Source organism: Salmo trutta, chromosome 7 (genome assembly GCF_901001165.1).
Source record: "Salmo trutta chromosome 7, fSalTru1.1, whole genome shotgun sequence".
Classification (NCBI taxonomy): domain Eukaryota; kingdom Metazoa; phylum Chordata; class Actinopteri; order Salmoniformes; family Salmonidae; genus Salmo; species Salmo trutta.
The window spans coordinates 50,193,435-50,207,940 of NC_042963.1; the positions used below are offsets into that span (position 1 = coordinate 50,193,435).

A 14,506-nucleotide genomic window follows, 5' to 3' on the forward strand; every position below is an offset into this window, starting at 1 on the left:
GGGTAGTAATTCAGTATCTAGGGAAATGGGAAAGAGGAATACCTAGTCAGTTGTACAACTGTCTTCCGCATTTAACCCAGCCCCTCTGAATCAGAGGTACAGGGGGCTGCCACAATCAACATCCACGGCGCCCGGGGTACAGTGGGTTAACTGCCTTGCTCAGGGGCAGAACAACAGATTTTTACCTTGTCAGCTCGGGGATTCAATCCAGCAACCTTTCGTTTACTGGCCCAAAGCTCTAACCACTAGACTACTAGCTTAGGGGACAGGGAGAAGTGGTCAATGGGTATGTGATGGAAAACAGAGTCTGCATGTGACATATAAATTGTATATTTACAAAACTACTCTCAGTAACAATTAAGCATGAATCACATTATATCACGTCAGACACTACAAGACATTTGAGGTTAAGATGAAAGAAGATAAACAAAACCCGGAAAAAACACTGACCACTTTTCTCAGTTGCTGTGACGGTTTCATAGTGAAAGGAGAGATTGTCTTGTGAGAGCCATTGGACCTGTGGGCTTGGTTTGACCACCATCATTCTGGTGGTAACCCAAGCTGTGGCATCGGTCGCTGATGTGATGTGGTGTAATGTGCTCGTCAGGGAAAGAGTTCTTGTGGGGAAGGCTCACTGGTGGTTCTCATTTGATGTGTGTTTGAAGTGTGAGAGGACGCTCACCAAAGTGCGGAGACACCCTGAGCCTGCCCTTCCCCTGAGTGTCTGGGTTAGGGTTTGGCAGGGGATCGGGGTTGGGGTGAGGGGGGTTGGGGAGGTGGGAGAGCACACTGCCCACATAATGAGGTGGAAACTGAGCTGTACTTCCTAACCTCCTGCCAAATGTATAACCGTATTAGAGATACATATTTCCCTCAGATTACACAGACCCACAAAGAATTTGAAAAGAAACCCCATTTAGCTAAACTCTCATATCTATTGGGTGAAATACCACAGTGTGGCAGTCACAGCAGCAAGATGTCACCTGTTGCCACAACAAAAGGGCAACCAGTGAAGAACAACCACCATTGTAAATACAACCTATAAATACAACCTATTTATGTTTATTTATTTTTCCTTTTGTACTTTAACTATTTGCACTATCACTATCATTGCAAGACTGTATATAGACATAATATGATATTTGAAATGTCTTTATTCTTTTGGAAATTTTGTGAGTGTAATGTTTACTGTTCATTTTGTATTGCTTATTTCACTTTTGTTTATTATCTACTTCACTTGCTTTGGCAATGTTAGCGTATGTTTCCCATGCAAATAAAGCCCCTTGAATTGAATTGAATTGAGTGACTGAGTGAGTAGTAGTGGGAGTGCCATCTGGCTGAACTGCCAGCCTCCACACACATATTCACACACCCTTAAACAGTCGCTTCACACACACACACACACACACACACACACACACACACACACACACACACACACACACACACACACACACACACACACACACACACACACACACACACACACACAGAACACACACGTCTCTGGTTCTACTGTCTTTGCTTTGATGTGTGCTGTGGCTGTGCTGACCGCTCTCTGGGAGGGAAGGCTGTGCTGACCGCTCTCTGGGAGGGAAGGCTGTGCTGACCGCTCTCTGGGAGGGAAGGCTGTGCTGACCGCTCTCTGGGAGGGAAGGCTGTGTGCAGGGCAGAGGAGGGGGAGCCAGGCAGCTGTGAGCCTGTGACTGTCCTGGATTCAGTAGAGCTACAGAAAGAGAGAAGGAGGCTGAGCCCGCAGAGAGAGAAACTGAAAGAGGAGAGGTTGCTGTCCTGGATTTTTTTAGCTGCAATAGAAGGAGATTGAAAGAGGAGGGGCTGAGCCAAGAGCCATGTAGCCCAGAGCCAGTGAAGAATAACAGACAGGCTTGAGTCTTGATAAAAGCCTGCTTAAGAGAGCTTTCTGCACAGAGGTAAGACCACTGAGGCCTCTGCCAAAGGAATTTGATAGCAGTGGATAAGAAGAAATAGCTATCCTAGATGTACCTGTACGGCAGAAAAAATACATTTGACATTTGAAATGGGATATTTTGCCTTAAATGTCTCAGCCTTAGCAGTGATTTCTAAGTTTAAACTGGATTTAAAGAGTGATTTTAATACTGTTTTATTGGTAAGATGTTTAAACTGTATTTAAAGAGTGATTTTAACACTGTTTTATTGGTAAGATGTTTAAACTGTATTTAAAGAGTGATTTTAACACTGTTTTATTGGTAAGATGGTTGCATTTATTTATTTTTTACTCAGTCTTCCTTTTTACGATTTTTGTTTGTTTGAATATGCATAGATTCTACTGTAAGTGGGATACTAGTATGGGCATTGGTCATTGAAACGGTGTCTGAGCCATTGGGTCTAATGCTATCTGAACAGGATCAGTAGTGTGATTGATGTTCAGCGAGCTGTGTGACAGCAGCATGTGTGTTGGGGACCGGTGCAGGCCAGGCGGACATATGCAGGTGGTCCCTCTCACAGCGCAGGGTAGGCAGGGTTAGAAGTTCCCTCTCTCATACCCATTTGGTGTTGAAATAACACCCCCTGGGATGGCGGGAGACACAAGGGTTAGCTAGCACTACTTTGAGTTGACATGGGATAGACAGAGCTATGAGAAACTATTATTTTAAAGTTGATGTCAATGGTATTTGCGTGGTATTTTCAACATTACTAGTTCAGCTCATTGTTTCGGTACATTGAATAGTTGGATAATTTAGGTATTGGTTAACGATTTTCTATTTAACACAGTTGATTCAAATGATTTAAAATGTTAAATACTTCTCAGCTTTGAGAATGATTTGTGTGTAGGTCAGTGTTTCTTTAAGTGCCAGTGATGTTACAAGGGGCTGGTTTTATGAAGTGCCAGCAGGTGACTCAGTCCTCATCTGAGTATCTGTGTTCTTTGGATTGTTTCAAGTTCCAACTTTTATTTGTCGTACGGGATACGCATGGTGTACATTGTCCAACGAAATGCTTACTTGCTTGTTTATTGGATTTGAAATAATCTGTTCCGCCGATCTTGACTAGAGAAACATCTTGTTTGACGTGCAGAGAAAAAACAGACTTGTCTCAATATGAACTGGAGAACCTGAGTCTTTTGAACTGAAAATCTTGTTTTCTCTCCAAGTAGACCTAGTGTACAACCCAAATATAAAATGCACTACTTTTGACCAGAACCCTATGGGGCCCTGGTCAAAGTAGTGCACTAAATAGGGAATAAGGTGTAATTTGGGACGCTACCCTAGACCCTATCCAGAGTGAGTATGTGGGTGACACTGTGCCAAATCAAACATGTACAGTCCAGACATGCTGACAGAGAACCGTGTGTTGGGGCTGTGGGCTTGTCCATCATTCGTCTCCTTGAGGATGTGAGACAGTAATTCAGACCAGCCGCTGGTTACTTTCCCTATTCTTTTAACAAGGGTTGTTCATCTACTGTACTAGATGGATTTACTGTGTACATCTACACTATATTTGGAGGACATCTTTCAATCAATGAGTTGAGATGAGACATACACTATAAAATGTTTTATTGTACTGCGAAGTATGACTCCTGGTTTATTTAGTCTTGTGGGACTGTGTCATTATCCTTCAATAAATCTGCCGAGAACATGAAGCAGATGTCAGGACACTTGTGGTATCCCATCTATATGTTGGCTGTATGGAAGCACAGATCCTGTTGTTTCCCTCATTCCATGACTGAAGTGTCCTCTACATTGTAATTCATTACGCATTTAGCATTTCCATAGGAGTCAATAGTCATTGGTTACCCCAGCATGGTTTATCTCTATCCATACCCCCCCGGACTCCACCAACCCACTACCCTGTCCCCCTCACCCTGCTCTGTGGGGAGATACCCTACCACTCACTCCCCGCCCGGCTGGGGGTACAAGGTCTCTTGTGGAGAGATCAGATATACATCTGAGGCTCCCAAGGTAAAGCCATGTTAACAAGCACCTTTACAAAAGGCTGTTAAACATTTAAGACTGCAGGGGTCCGGGCCGCATCAGCCGGAGGGAGGGGAACACAGGAACTAGCTTACTGTGAGCTAACATTGTAAGAGCTAACTTTTCAACTCTTGAGCTTTGAGAGTTTGTCAGAGAGTTTGTGTGTGTGTACCGGGTAAGATGGTTTGGTATAGAGGTCGACCGATTAGGATTTTTCAGCGCCGATACCGATTATTGGAGGGCCGAACAAAGCCGATACCGATTAATCGGTCGATTTTTATTTTATTTATTTATTTGTAATAATGACAATTACAACAATACTGAATGAACACTTATTTTAACTTAATATAATACATCAATAAAATCAATTTAGCCTCAAATAAATAATGAAACATGTTCAATTTGGTTTAAATAATGCAAAAACAAAGTGCTGGAGAAGAAAGTAAAAGTGCAATATGTGCCATGTAAAAAAGCTAATGTTTAAGTTCCTTGCTCAGAACATATGAAAGCTGGTGGTTCCTTTTAACATGAGTCTTCAATATTCCCAGGTAAGATGTTTTAGGTTGTAGTTATTATAGGACTATTTCTCTCTATACGATTTGTATTTCATATACCTTTGACTATTGGATGTTATTATAGGCACTTTAGTATTGCCAGTGTAGCAATATAGCTTCCGTCCCTCTCCTCGCTCCTACCTGGGCTCGAACCAGGAACACATCGACAACAGCCACCCTCAAAGCAGCGTTACCCATGTAGAGGAAGGGAAAAAACTACTCCAAGTCTCAGAGCGAGTGACGTTTGAAACGCTATTAGCGCGCACCCCGCTAACTAGCTAGCCATTTCATATCGGTTACACCAGCCTAATCTTGGGAGTTGACAGGCTTGAAGTCATAAACAGCGCAATGCATTGCGAAGGGCTGCTGGCAAAATGCACGAAAGTGCTATTTTGAATGAACGCTTACGAGCCTGCTGGTGCCTACCATCGCTCAGTCAGACTGCTCTATCAAATCATAGACTTAATTATAACATAATAACACACAGAAAGACAAGCCTTAGGTCATTAATATGGTCAAATCCGGAAACTATCATCTCGAAAACAAAACGTTATTCCTGTTACATTGCACAACCTTCAGTGTTATGTCATAATTATGTAAAATTCTGGCAAATTAGTTCGCAACGAGCCAGGCGGCCCAAACTGTTGCATATACCCTGACTGCGTGCAATGAACGCAAAATGACACAATTTCACCTGGTCAATATTGCCTGCTAACCTGGATTTATTTTAGCTAAATATGCAGGTTTAAAAATATATACTTCTGTGTATTGATTTTAAGAAAGGCATTGATGTTTATGGTTAGGTACAGTCGTGCAACGATTGTGCTTTTTTCGCAAATGCGCTTTTGTTAAATCATCCCCCGTTTGGCGAAGTCGGCTGTCTTTGTTAGGAAGAAATAGTCTTCACAGTTCGCAACGAGCCAGGCGGCCCAAACTGCTGCATATACCCTGACTTTGTTTGCAAGAGAAGTGACACATTTTCCCTAGTTAAAAGAAATTCATGTTAGCAGGCAATATTAACTAAATATGCAGGTTTAAAAATATATACTTGTGTATTGATTTTAAGAAAGGCATTGATGTTTATGGTTGGAGCAACGTGTACCTAAGCGATTATATGCAACGCAGGACAGGCTAGATAAACTAGTAATATCATCAACCATGTGTAGTTAACTAGTGATTATGATTGATTGATTGTTTTTTATAAGATAAGTTTAATGCTAGCTAGCAACTTACCTTAGCTTTTTACTGCATTTGCGTAACCTCGTGGAGTGCAATGTAAAGCAGGTGGTTAGAGCGTTGGACTAGTTAACCGTAAGGTTGCAAGATTGAATCCCTGAGCTGACCAGGTAAAAATCTGTCGTTCTGCCCCTGAACAAGGCAGTTAACCCACCGTTCCTAGGCCATCATTGAAAATAAGAATGTGTTCTTAACTGACTTGCCTAGTTAAATAAAGGTCAAAATATATATATATATTTTTTAATTCGGCCAAATCAGCATCCAAAAATACCGATTTCCGATTGTTATGAAAGCTTGAAATCGGCCCTAATTAATCGGCCATTCCGATTAATCGGTCGACCTCTAGTTTGGTAGTCAGTCAGTAGGTTGAGGAAATTAAATCACTGACATCTGAGGTGAGAATTAGCATACTTGCAGATGATGTTCAGGGAAATGCATTGAGCTATTGTCTCTGATGGGTAATAAATGTGTTTTTATTTAACTAGGAGTTTAACTAAGTTAGTTAAAAACAATGTCTTATTTTACAATGACAGCCTACCCCGGTCAAACCCTCCCCTAATCCGGACGATGCTGTGCCAATTGTGCGCCGCCCAATGGGACTCCCAATCACGGCTCGTTGTGATACAGCCCGGGATTGAACCAGGGTCTGTAGTGACGCCTCTAGCACTGAGATGCAGTGCCTTAGACCGCTGCGCCACTCAGGAACTATGGTCTGTGATGGGTAGCCAGTGAAGTCTGATCTGGCTGTATCTCAGACTTCACATTCTTCTGAGGCAGGTTCTGAAGGGGAAGAAGAAGCTTCTTATCTGCTGTGAAAACAAACATCTTCTCTCTCTCCCCCCTCTCTCTCTATCTTCTATCTCTCTCCCCCTCTCTTTCTCCCTCTCTCCCTCTCTCTTTCTCCCTCTCTCTCCCCCCTCTCTCCCTCTCTCTCTCCCCCCTCTCTATCTTCTCTCTCCCTCTCCCTCTCTCTTTCTCGCTCTCTCTCTCCCCCCTCTCTTTATCTTCTCTCTCCCCCCTCTTTCTCTCTAATGAATGTCATATGTATCCCCCTCTGTGACATAGCATGGCCCATGCTGCTAAAGTCATGTTCTCTCTCTACTCTACTCTGGCTGAACTTTCTCTATAGCCTTCATCTCCCCTGAGGTATACAATTCAATTCAATTCAATTCAATTCGCTTTATTGGCATGACGTAACAATGTACATATTGCCAAAGCTTACTTTGGATATTTACAGTATAAAAATAAATAAAAATGAGAATCAAAAATTGTCAACGGGACAACAGTAACAACAATAACCAACGGTCAATATAACCATACATTCAACAATAACAATAATCATACAGTTGAGGACATGTGCAGGTTTATTGGTCTGTCAGACACTGTCCCTCATCTTATGGCAGGCAGCAATGTAGTAAGCTGCCAACCCACAGCTCTCTGCGTCCTCCCCCAACAGGATGGGTAGCCTATCCTCATCAGAGAGGTCTTTGAAACCTTGAATAAGGGTTTCAAATTTGGGGAAATGACACTCTCTAATTGTTTTATATTTTTGACATTTTGTCAGGAAATGCAGCTCCGTCTCAGGTTCTGCTGTTGTGCAGTGGTTGCACAGCCTTTCCTCTACAGGGAGCCAGGTTTTCCTGTGTCTACCCTTCTCAATGGCAAGGCTGTGCTCACTGAGCCTGTACTTTGTCAAGGTTTTTCTAAGGTTTTGATCAGTAACCATGGTCAAATATTTAGCCATAGTGTACTGTCGATTTAGGGCCAGATAGCACTGCATTTTGCTTTGTGTTTGTGCTTGTGTTTCCCAATAAGCAATGTAGTTTTGTTTTGACTGTGTTGTAATTTGGTTTATTCTGATTGATTGGATGTTCTGGTCCTGGGGCTTCAGTGTGTTAGTAGAACAGGTTTGTGAACTCAGCCCCAGGACCAGCTGGATGAGGGGACTCTTTTCTTTGCTCAGCTCTTGGCATTGCAGGGCTTGGTAATGATATGAGAGAGGGTCACTGTATTTTAGATGTTTCCAAAACTTAATTGCTCTTTTTTGAGTTTTTATTATTAGTGGATATTGGCCTAATTCTGCCCTGCATGCATTGTTTGTAGTTTTCCTCTGGACACGTAGGAGAATCTTACAGAACTCTGCATGTAGGGTTTCAATGGGGTGTTTGTCCCATTTGATGAAATCTTGTTTTGCAAGTGGACCCCACACCTCGCTGCCATAAAGTGCAATTGGTTCAATGACATATTCAATTAGTTTTAGCCAAATTTTAATAGGTATTTCAATTTGAATTTGCTTTTTAATGGCGTAGAATGCCCTGCGTGCTTTCTCTCTCAGTTCATTCACTGCCTCATTAAGGTGTCCAGTTGAGCTTATTTTTAAACCTAAGTAATTGTAGTGTGTACAGTACTCTATATATTTTGTACCAATTGAGAACTTTGGTCTAATTCCCTGAGATCTGGATCCTCTCTGGAAAATCATTATTTTAGTCTTTTTGGGGTTTACTGCCAGGGCCCAGGTCTGGCAGTACTGCTCTAGCAGGTCCAGGCTCTGCTGTAGGCCAGGTGCTGTGGGTGACAGCACGCATAGGTCATCTGCGAAGAGTAGGCATTTCACTTCTGAATTGTGGAGACTAACACCAGGGGCTGAGGATTTTTCTAGAATAGTGGCCAATTCGTTAATGTAAATATTGAAGAGTGCAGGGCTCAGATTGCAACCCTGACGAAGGCCCCGCCCCTGGTTAAAGAATTCTGTTCTTTTCTTACCAATTTTAATGCTGCACGTATTGCCAGTATACATTGATTTAATTATGTCATATGTTTTACCCCCTACACCACTTTCAATAGCTTTGTAGAACAGTCCTGTATGCCAAATAGAATCAAATGCTTTTTGGAAGTCGATAAAGCAAGTGTATATTTTGGTATTATTTTGGTGGACATGTTTATCTATCAGGGTGTGTAAGGTGTAAATATGATCAGTTGTGCGATGTTTTGGTATAAATCCAATTTGGCTTTTACTCAAGACATTGTGCTTATTAAGGAAGTTTAGAACGCTTACATTGATGATACTACAGAAAACCTTCCCCAGGTTACTGTTCACACAAATGCCTCTGTAATTGTTAGGGTCAAATTTGTCTCCATTCTTAATGATTGGGGTTATGAGTCCTTGATTCCAGATGTCAGGGAAATAACCTACACTCAGGATCAAATTAAACAGTTTTAATATAGCCAATTGAAATTTTGCACTAGTGAGTTTGAGCATCTCATTTAGGATGCCATCAGGTCCGCAGGCTTTTTTAAATTTGAGAGCCTGAAGTTTCTTATAGAGCTCCTGGTCAGTAATTGGGGAGTCCAATGGGTTTTGATTGTCCTTTATAGCTTTTTCTAATCCATTCAACTTCTCATGGATTTGGCGTTGTTCTGCGTTTGTGTCAATTTGAACGGTGTTGTAGAGTGTTTTGAAATGGGTTGTCCATATGTCACCATTTTGTATCGCTAATTCCTCTTGTTTAGATTTTTTTAGTTTTTTCCAATTTTGCCAAAAGTTGTTTGTGTTTATGGACTCCTCAATTAGTGTCAGCTGCTTGCTGTTGTACTGTGCTTTTTTGGTTCTGAGTGTACGTTTACAGAGTTTTAAAGTCTCACAGTAATGAAGGCGTAATTCACCATTATTTGGGTCTCTGTGCTTTTGGTTGGAAAGTGTTCTAAGTTTTTTCCTTATAATTTTACAATCTGCATCAAACCAGTTGTCATCTGTGATTTTTTTAGTTTTGTTTTTTATCAATTTCAATTGTGCTTCTTTTGCCGTTTGCCTGAATATATAGTTGATGTTTCGTACTGCTAGATTGATGCCTTCTTTACTGTGAGTGAATGTGGTATCCAGAAAGTTATCTAAGAGTGTTTGGATATTTTGGTTCCAGGTTGCTTTCTGGTATTCTTCTGTGCTGTTTTGGGCCCATCTGTATGAATTTCTGATGTTGTACAGCTTACTGGGCTGTGAATGTGTGGTTGTTTCCAGGTCTGTTCTTTTGAGGAACAACGTAATTTGGCTGTGATCAGACAGAGGTGTTAGTGGCTTGACAGTGAATGAGCTGAGAGAGAAAGGGTCCATGCCTGTGATCATATAGTCTACTGTACTGTGGCCAAGAGGGGAGCAATAGGTGAATCTCCCCAAAGAGTCCCCCGTAACCTACCATTGACAAAGTACAGACCCAGGCTTCTACAGAGCTGCAAAAAGATCCCTTCCGTTTTTGTTGACGGTGCTGTCACTGTTGTTTCTATGGGGGAGATTAAGATAGTTAGAAACAGTATGGCCTGTAATAAAGCTGTCCCCTCGTGTGCTCGTTAGATCAGGTAGTGTTCCAGTGCGCGCATTTGTGTCCCCACAGATGAGCACATTTCCCTGGGCCCACATTTCTCTGGGCCACTACGCTCTATATAGTTAGCCTTAATCTACCCTGAGATACATAACCCACTACTCTCTATATACAGTAGTTAACCTTAATCTACCCTGAGATATACAACCCACTACGCTCTCTCAAACAAGGCCACATTGTTTGGGGTTATTTCAATAGATGTAGATACAACAAGAAGTGTCTTATTTTGCACCCTTTTGATTGAGGACAGGTTCTCTTGGTTTGAGGGTGTCTAATCATCATGAATGCAGCAGATAGCAGCTCGTCTTCGGGAGAGAGAGAGGGGGGCAGAGAGAAAGACAGACATTGTGGGTCAGATTACACAGCCCCACAAATAATTCCAAAACAAATCCAATTTTGATAAACTTCCATATCTATTAGGTGAAATTATTACAGTGTGCCATCACAGCAGCAAGATTAGTGACCTGTGTCCACTGTAATGAATACTCAGGGAGAAAAATGTGTAGATTCACACGCAGAGCGCGGCAGGTGTTGATTTCGCCTTCACAGAAGGCAGGAATCGTGGTCACAGGCAGGCAATGGTCATACACAGTTAGGCAAACAGGCAGGTGAATCAAAACTAGGACTGAAGGCTATAACTGGTTCTCACAAACGAGCTAGGAAAAGGCTTAGTAGAGTCGAAACGAACAATACCTCACAAAGGCACAAACAGAATGAACAGAACTAAATAAGGAGCTGATGAGACCAGGTGAGTAACTACGTTCAAGAACACAAAGAAACAGAACACAAGGTTGACTAAGAAAATAAATACAGAAACTTACAGCCACAAGAAAAGGTCAACAAGTTATGAACAAACACCACTGTAAATACAACCTATATTTATGTTGATTTATTTACCTTTTTGTACTTATTACAACACTGTACATAGACATCATTTTTAACATTCTATTATTTTGTAACTTTTGTGAGTGTAATATTTACTGTTAGTTTCTGATTGTTTATTTCACTTTTATTCATTATCTATTTCACTTGCTTAGGTAATGTTAACATATGTTTCCCATGCCAATAAAGCCAGAAAGTCCCCACAATAATAGTTAACGAGCAACTGGGGACATTTTGTTAGTCCCCACAAGGAAAAGGGTTATTTCTTGGGGATTTAGGGTTAAGGTTAGAATTAGGGTTACGGTTTAAAAGTTAGGTTTAGGGTTAGGAGTTAGAGTTATGTTATGTTGATCAAATCAAATCAAAGTTTATTTGTCACGTGCGCCGAATACAACAGGTGTAGACCTTACAGTGAAATGCTTACTAACCAATAATGCAAAAAAGGTATTAGGTGAACAATAGGTAAGTAAAGAAATAAATACAACAGTAAAAAGACAGTGAAAAACAGTAGCGAGGCTATAAAAGTAGCGAGGCTACATACAGGCACCGGTTAGTCAGGCTGATTGAGGTAGTATGTACATGTAGATAGAGTTAAAGTGACTGTGCCTATATGATAAACAGAGAGTAGCAGCAGCGTAAAAGAGGGGTTTGGGGGGGGCACACAATGCAAATAGTCCGGGTAGCCATTTGATTACCTGTTCAGGAGTCTTATGGCTTGGGGGTAAAAACTGTTGAGAAGCCTTTTTGTCCTAGACTTGGCACTCTGGTACCGCTTACCTTGCGGTAGTAGAGACAACAGTCTATGACTGGGGTGGCTGGGGTCTTTGACAATTTTTAGGGCCTTCCTCTGACACCACCTGGTGTCGAGGTCCTGGATGGCAGGCAGCTTAGCCCCAGTGATGTACTGGGCCGTACGCACTACCCTCTGTAGTGCCTTGCGGTCGGAGGCCGAGCAATTGCCATACCAGGGAGTGATGCAACCAGTCAGGATGCTCTCGATGTTGCAGCTGTAGAACTTGTTGAGGATCTCAGGACCCATGCCAAATCTTTTTAGTTTCCTGAGGGGGAATAGGCTTTGTCGTGCCCTCTTCACGACTGTCTTGGTGTGTTTAGACCATTCTAGTTAGTTGGTGATGTGGACACCAAGGAACTTGAAGCTCTCAACCTGCTCCACTACAGCCCCGTCAATGAGAATGGGGGCGTACTCGGTCATCCTTTTCCTGTAGTCCACAATCATCTCCTTAGTCTTGGTTAAGTTGAGGGATAGGTTGTTATTCTGGCACCACCTGGCCAGGTCTCTGACCTCCTCCCTATAGGCTGTCTCGTCGTTGTCGGTGATCAGGCCTACCACTGTTGTGTCGTCTGCAAACTTAATGATGGTGTTTGGGTTATGCCTGGCCATGCAGTCGTGGGTGAACAGGGAGTACAGGAGGGGACTGAGCACGCACCCCTGGGGGGCTCCAGTGTTGAGGATCAGCGTGGCAGATGTGTTGCTACCTACCCTCACCACCTGGGGGCGGCCCGTCAGGAAGTCCAGAATCCAGTTGCAGAGGGAGGTGTTTAGTCCCAGGATCCTTAGTGTAGTGATGAGCTTTGAGGGTACTATGGTGTTGAACACTGAGCTGTAGTCAATGAATAGCATTCTCACATAAGTGTTCCTTTTGTCCAGGTGGGAAAGGGCAGTGTGGAGTGCAATAGAGATTGCATCATCTGTGGATCTGTTTGGGCGGTATGCAAATTGGAGTGGGTCTAGGGTTTCTGGGATAATGGTGTTGATGTGAGCCATTACCAGCCTTTCAAAGCACTTCATGGCTACAGATGTGAGTGCTACGGGTCTGTAGTCATTTAGGCAGGTTGCCTTTGTGTTTTTGGGCACAGGGACTATGGTGGTCTGCTTGAAACATGTTGGTATTACAGACTCAATCAGGGGCATGTTGAAAATGTCAGTGAAGACACCTGCCAGTTGGTCAGTACATGCCCGGAGCACACGTCCTGGTAATCCGTCTGGCCCCACAGCCTTGTGTATGTTGACCTGTTTAAAGGTCTTACTCATGTCGGCTACGGAGAGCATGATCACACAGTTGTCCAGAACAGCTGATGCTCTCATGCATGCCTCAGTGTTGCTTACCTCGAAGCGAGCATAGAAGTGATTTAGCTCGTCTGGTACGCTCGTGTCACTGGGCAGCTCGCGGCTTTGCTTCCCTTTGTAGTCTGTAATAGTTTGCAAGCCCTGCCACATAAGACGAGCGTCGGAGCCGGTGTAGTATGATTCAATGTTAGCCCTGTATTGACGCTTTGCCTGTTTGATGGTTCGTCGCAGGGCATAGCAGGATTTCTTGTAAGCTTTCGGGTTAGAGTCCCGCACCTTGAAAGCGGCAGCTCTACCCTTTAGCTTAGTGAGAATGTTGCCTGTAATCCATGTCTTCTGGTTGGGGTATGTACGAACAGTAACTGTGGGGACAACGTCCTCGATGCACTTATTGATGAAGCCAACGACAGATGTGGTGTACTCCTCAATGCCATCGGAAGAATCCCAGAACATATTCCAGTCTGTGATAGCAAAACAGTCCTGTCGTTTAGCATCTGCTTCATCTGACCACTGGTGCTTCCTGCTTTAATTTTTGCTTGTAAGCAGGAATCAGGAGGATAGATTTGTGGTCGGATTTACCAAATGGAGGGCGAGGGAGAGCTTTGGGTTAGGGTTAGAAGTTAGGGTTAGGTTTAGTACTAGGGTCAGGTTTAGGGTTAGGAGTTAGGGTTAGGTTTAGTACTAGGGTCAGGTTTAGGGTTAGGAGTTAGGGTTAGGTTTAGTACTAGGGTCAGGTTTAGGGTTAGACGTTAGGGTTAGGTTTAGTACTAGGGTCAGGTTTAGGGTTTGGAGTTAGGTTTAGTACTAGGGTCAGGTTTAGGGTTAGAGTTAGGTTTAGTACTAGGGTCGGGTTTAGGGTTAGGAGTTAGGGTTAGGTTTAGTACTAGGGTCAGGTTTAGGAGTTAGAGTTAGGTTTAGTACTAGGGTCGGGTTTAGGGTTAGGAGTTAGGGTTAGGTTTAAGGAAAATATAATTTTGAAAGGGAATCAATTGTGTCCCCCCACAAGGTTAGTTGAACAAATCGGTGTGTATGCACTGTATGTGTGTGTGTGTGTGTGTGTGTGTGTGTGTGTGTGTGTGTGTGTGTGTGTGTGTGTGTCATTATGTGTGTGTGTTTGTCTGTGTGTGTGTGTCTGTGTGTGTATGTGTGTGTTGTAGGCATGTGGATTGTGCTGCCCTACGGGTGTGTGTGTGTGTTGCTGTCGAGGTCGAGGCCAGGCATGCAGACCGTGCTTCTCCTGCTGCTATCTCACAGAGACTCGTTACTAAAGAGAACAGGATGCAGAGCATACAGCTGACTTAAACAGTTTGGCCTCTGTTAGTGCAGAGGTGTGTGCGTACCTGTCTGCTTGCATTTCTGTCTGTGTTCTGACCCTCTACTATCACAGTGTTCTGGTCCTCTACTATCACAGTGTTCTGA

The 14,506-nt window shown here is 43.0% G+C and overlaps 1 protein-coding gene across 2 annotated transcripts in view; it reads left to right on the plus strand.

Annotated features, from left to right (window-relative positions):
- The window catches only part of LOC115197607 (prickle-like protein 1), a 74,929-nt gene that overhangs the window by 40,130 nt on the left and 20,293 nt on the right, over positions 1 to 14,506 (plus strand). The window contains exon 1 of one of the 2 annotated variants that reach the window (XM_029759285.1): positions 1,533 to 1,931. The exons of the other annotated variant lie outside the window; for it this stretch is intronic. The gene's annotated coding sequence lies outside the window, so the exon portion shown is untranslated. Of the gene's footprint in view, positions 1 to 1,532; positions 1,932 to 14,506 lie in introns of those variants that run through there. 2 annotated transcript variants of the gene reach the window in all.